Source organism: Magnolia sinica, chromosome 12 (genome assembly GCF_029962835.1).
Source record: "Magnolia sinica isolate HGM2019 chromosome 12, MsV1, whole genome shotgun sequence".
In the NCBI taxonomy this organism is placed as follows: Eukaryota; Viridiplantae; Streptophyta; class Magnoliopsida; order Magnoliales; family Magnoliaceae; genus Magnolia; species Magnolia sinica.
The window spans coordinates 41,217,810-41,223,809 of record NC_080584.1 but is presented as its reverse complement, the minus strand read 5'-3'; the positions used below and the strand labels follow the sequence as shown (position 1 = coordinate 41,223,809).

The 6,000-nt window shown below is 37.2% G+C and overlaps 1 long non-coding RNA gene across 1 annotated transcript; it reads left to right on the top strand.

Annotated features, from left to right (window-relative positions):
* Window positions 1–4,444: 4,444 nt before the first annotated feature.
* LOC131220454 (uncharacterized) lies at window positions 4,445–4,919 on the top strand. The gene is made up of 2 exons (XR_009158591.1): window positions 4,445–4,699; window positions 4,747–4,919. It is a non-coding gene; the product is annotated as an uncharacterized LOC131220454 (long non-coding RNA).
* The last annotated feature ends 1,081 nt before the right edge of the window (window positions 4,920–6,000 follow it).

Sequence of the window (6,000 nt, the reverse complement as noted above, 5' to 3'; positions counted from 1 at the left end):
CGGTTCATTCGCCTATCTAAACTCATCCCAAGATTGAAGTTGCTTTTCATGATCCAAACTCATCATATGATTGAAGCTACTTTTCATGATCCAAACTCATCATATGATTAAAGCTGCTTTTCATTGTCGTTGGCAATGGATATGCTAAGTTGATCGATGCCCAAAATTTTATAGGACCCTCTTCAACTTTACTAATGATCGAAAATGTTCATATGATGGCCCATTTTTAGTGATCCAAACCTTTATCATGCTTGGGCCATTTCAATGGATCAAAACCTTTAACGTGCTTAGGCAATTTAGCGGATTTGAGCTTCTTATATGCTTCGGCCCATTTGGCGATCCAAATGCATCATATGATTTATGCTGCAATTAGTGATCTAAACTCATCATACGATTGAAGCCTCTTTCCTTGAACCATCCCATTGGATATGTTAAGTTGAACCATATATTCGTAATATTTGAGGCTAGTTCTCAGTGATCCACTTAGTTAATTTTGTAGGACCCTCTTCAGTTCTATACACAATTCAAACAATCAAGTTTCTTTTTACAATGATCCAAATTCATATGATTTGGTCCATTAATAGTGATCCAAACCTTTGACATGGGTCATTTCGATGGATAAAAAACATTGACATGCTTGGGGCATTCAGTGGATCCAAATTGTTCATATGATTCAGCTCATTCAGCAATCCAAACTCATCATAGGATTGAAGCTGCTTTTCATGATCCAAACTCATATGATTCAAGCTGCCTTTCATGATACAAACTCATCGTATGATTAAAGCTGCTTTTCATTATCCTTGTCAATGGATATGCTAATTTGATCGATGCCCAAAATTTTGTAGGACCCTCTTCAGCTTTACAAATGAACCAAATTGTTCATATGATTTGGCCCATTTCTAGTGATCCAAACCTTTGACATGCTAGGGCCATTTCAATGGATCAAAACCTTTATTGTGTTTGGCCATTTAGCAGATTTGAACTTCTTATATGATTCAGCCCATTCAGCAATCCAAATGCATCATATGATTGGTGCTGTTGTGAGTGATCTAAACTCATCATAAAATTGAAGCCTCTTTCCATGATATGTTGTGAGTTATCTAAACTCATCATATCGTTTTATGAGTCATCCCAATGGATATGTTAAGTTAAACCATCCATTCATAATATTTGAGGCTGGTTCTCAGTTATCCACCTCGTTAATTTTCTAGGACCCTCTTCAGTTCTAAACACAATTCAAACAATCAAGTTTCTTTTTACTACGATCCAAATTCATAAAATGTGGCCCATTTATAGTGATCCAAACCTTTGACATGAGCCATTTCGATGGATAAAAAACATTGACATGCTTGGGGCATTCAGTTAATCCAAATTGTTCATATGATTCGGCTCATTCAGTGTTCCAAACTCATCATATGATTAGAGCTTCTTTTCATGCTCCAAACTCATCATATGATTAAAGCTGCTTTTCATGATCCAAACTCATCATATGATTAAAGCTGCTTTTCATGATCCAAACTCATCATATTTTCATGATCCAAACTCATCCTATGGTTGAAGCTGCTTTTCTTGATCCATGACAATTAATATGCTAATTTGTTTCATGCCCTTAAAACCCTCTTCTGTTTTGTACATAATTCAATCAATCAAGTTTCTTTTTACAACGATCCAAATTAATATGATTCGGCTCATTTCTAGTGATCTAAACCTTTGAGATTGGCCATTTCGATGGATAAAAATCATTGACATGCTCGAGCCATTCAGTGGATCCAAATTGTTCATATGATTAGGCTCATTTGGGGATCCAAACTCATTATACAATTGAAGCTGCTTTTCATGATCCAAACTCAACATATGATTGAAGCTGCTTTTCATGATTAAAACTCATCGTATTGTTATAGTTGATTTTCATGATCCATGGGCTATGTTGATCCATGCTCTAGAACCTCTTTTGTTCTAGATACAGTTCAATCAATCTGGTGTCTTTTTACAACGATCCAAATTAATATTATTTGGCCCATTTCTAGTGATCCAAACCTTTGACATTGGCCATTTCGATGGATAAAAATCATTGTCATGCTTGTCCCATTCAGTGGATCGAAATTGTTCATATGATTAGCTCATTCGATGATCCAAACTCATCATACGATGAAGCTTCTTTTCATGATCCAAACTTAACCTATCATTGAAGCTGCTTTTCATGTTCCAAACTCATCGTATGGTTGAAGGTGCTTTTCATGATCCGTGGCAATTGATATGCTAAGTTGATCCATGCATTAAACCCTTTTCTACTCTATACACAAATCAATCGAACAGGTTTCCTTTTACAATGATCCAAATTAATAAGATTTGGCCCATTTCTAGTGATCCAAACCTTTGATATTTGCCATTTCGATGGATAAAAATCATGAGCCATTCCGTGGATCCAAAATTTTCATATGATTTAGGCTCATTCGGCGATCCAAACTCATCATACGATTGAAGCTGCTTTTCATGCTCCAAACTCATCATATGATTGAAGCTACTTTGCATGATCAATGGCAATGGATATGTTAAGTTGATCAATGCCCTAAAACCCTCCTCTGTTCTATACCTAATTAAATCAATCATGTTTCTTTTTTCAGCGATCCAAATTAATATGATTCGGCCCATTTTTAGTGATCCAAACCTTTGACATTGGCCATTTCGGTGGATAAAAATCATTAGCATCCTTGAGCCATTCAGTGGATCCAAATTGTTCATATGATTAGGCTCATTTGGCGATCCAAACTCATAATACGATTGAAGCTGCTTTTCATGATCCAAACTCAATATACGATTGAAGTTGCTTTTCATGATCCAAACTCATCGTATGGTTCAAGCTTCTTTTCATGATCCATGGCAATTGATATGCTAAGTTGATCCATGCCTTAAACCCTCTTCTGTTCTATACACAATTCAATCAATCAAGTTTCTTTTTACAACGATCCAAATTAATATGATTCAGCTCATTTCTAGTGATCCAAACCTTTGACATTGGCCATTTTGATGGATAAAAATCATTGACATGCTTGAGCCATTCATTGGATCCAAATTGTTCAAACGATTAGGCTCATTCGGCGATCCAAACTCATCATACGTTTGAAGTTGCTTTTCATGATCCAAACTCAACATACAATTGAAGTTTCTTTTCATGATCCAAACTCAACATATGATTGAAGTTGCATTTCATGATCCAAACTCATCGTATGGTTCAAGCTGCCTTTCATGATCCATGGCAATGGATATGCTATGTTGATCCATGCCCTAAAACCCTATTATGTTCTATACACGATTCAAACAATTAGGTTTCTTTTTACAATGACCCAAATTAAAACCTTTGACATGCTTACCCGAAGATGAAGTTAGGCTTGGATAAGGACACTACTTGGATTAGGAAGTCACTCATAACAAAATGTTTTTTTAGCTGAAAATATTGGGGCGTCATTTAAAATAGACACATTTTATGCATCATTTTCGAAAGGATTTTGCACCAGAATCAAACACTAGGAAAATTTTAATGATTAAGAATTAAATTGATAAGAAGAATACCAAAGGACGATCTATGCTAAAATAAAATCAATACATCAAAGCCTTTGATCCTTACATTCCAATCTATACTTTCTATTATCAAAGTGGCTAGGGAAAAAAATTTAGAATTTGAGTAAGAGGATTGTGGCTTCTATCAATAGTGGATCAAATGTTAATACTCTTGAATTCTATGAGCAAATTTAAATCAAATTAGATAGAACCTTGCTATTATCGAAGTCCTCATATGGGTAGACGGTATTACCTTGTATAAAAATTGCTTACTCCAAGTTTGATTCCCCTCCGTGTATTGCACGTCACAAGTTTGGGAGTACGGCTTTGGTTGTGGGTTTGCTCCCCTAAAACACGAGTTCAGTTTGGTTCCCCTTCCCATGGATTACCCGATGCACGTGGTTAGGAGGTGATTGTGTGCATTCGCAGGGAATAGTGGGTTTGCTCCCCTAAAACACGAGTTTGGTTTTGTTCCCCTTCCCATGGATTACCCGTTGCACGTGGTTGACAGGTGATTGTGTGCATTCGCAGGGAATAGTCTCACCTTAAAGGGGCGGGGACACCATGTAGTTATAAAACAAAAGAAAATTCAAAATTTACAAGTGTGGTGTTTGTCATCGTTGCTATAGTAAAATTAGAACGGCAAGAAAGACTACAAAAAAGAAAGAAGAAAATACTTGAAGGAGCTTGGAAAATGAAGAGAGCGTAATGGCAAGTTTTTAGATGTTGAACTTTACATAGAGCTTAACTTTAAAGAGACCTTAGAAAATATATTACTTTTGAAACTAAGGAATCTAATGGTTTGTTGGTTATTTCACATCATAATGATGTTTTTTTTTTTGGGCCAATTAACTTGAAGGATGTCTAGAATAGTAAGCGTGCTTTTTTGAACTCATTTAAAAGTTATTCTCTTTGAGAAGTCCTTAGGGCTCATTGGTAGTGACCTTAAGTGTGTCGGATTTTCTGATGCACGTGGTTGGCGGGTGATTGCGTACATCTGTAGGGAATGGTCTCACCTTAAAGGGATAAAAAAAATCCCAAAACCTGTCATGAGTTTGGGCAAATGGCTTTGGTCTTGGGTTTGTTCCCCACAGACATGAGTTCGTTTTCCCTCTCCGTGGGTTACCAGTCACGAGTTTGGGTGAATGACTTTGGTTGTGGGTTTGCTCCCCACAGACACGAGTTCAGGAGAATGACTTTGGTCGTGGGTTTGCTCCCCACAGACACAAGTTCGATTCCCTTTCCCGTGGATTACCCGTCATGAGTTTGGGCGAACGGCTTTGGTCGTGGGTTTGCTCCCCACAGACAGGAGTTCATTTCCCCTCGTGGATTACATGATGCACGTGGTGTAATAGGGGATTATTTTATTTTATTTTATTTTAAATCCTCACATCTAGAGACTCCTGAAACCCGCAATTCTGTGTTCACTATTAAGCCTAAGCCCGTCCATTCCTTTTAAACTTCATCCCGCCCTTATAGAGGTAAGCTAGTGATGCTTAACAAATGAATGAGAGTTTCGTCTATCGATGAATAACGGATTGACTCCATTGTTAGCATTGCTTTGTTTTTCTCTCATTTTCTATTTGTGAGTTCAGATGCACGTTGTCGCTAATAGGGGGACGTCATATCTGTTGAAAAACGGAGCCCCAGTCTAGTAAGGTGCACTATAGTGCACTCCGGGCTGCCTTGGCTTCTAGCTCTCTTGATTAGGTCATTGGTTTTTGTGGTGGTAACTCCCGAAGCATGCGAGCTACTCTTAGACCAGCAAAATTACATGAAAGGCGTGGCGTTTCCAGTCAAAGCCGTCGGCCTGAACTTCAATATATATATGTATCTTTTTTCTTCAAAGTGGATCTATCAAGGATCATGTTAGCCCAAACCCGCGAAGGGGCTTGTCATCGGGTGTTGGTTGATCGACTCTGATTACCTATAAGTTGTTCGCTCGACTTAAAAAGTCCATCTACATCCCTTATTCAAATTAGAAAGCCTACCTTGCCTCTTATCACTTCACTCCATCCCCGTGATCATTTTCAGGTTTTGGTTTGTCCTAATTGTTGGGGTAAGGTCCCATGAATGTGCACATGACTTACTTTTTATTGGACTATCTTTAATTGGCAAAATCTCACACCACTTTACACATTGGTTAATTAGCTGTGGAATCAAAGTTATGACTATCAATCTTTAATTAGGATCAAGACAAATAAGAACAATCAGACTCTTGCCCGAAGATGATGTTAGGCTTGGATAAGGACACTACTTGGATAAAGAAGTCACTCATAACAAAATATTTTTTAGCTAAAAATATTGGGGCATCATTTAAAATAGACACATTTTATACATCATTTTCAAAAGGATTTTGCGCCAGGATCAAACACTAGGAAAATTTTAATGATTTAGAAATAAATTGATAAGAAGAATACCAAAGGACGATCTACACTAAAA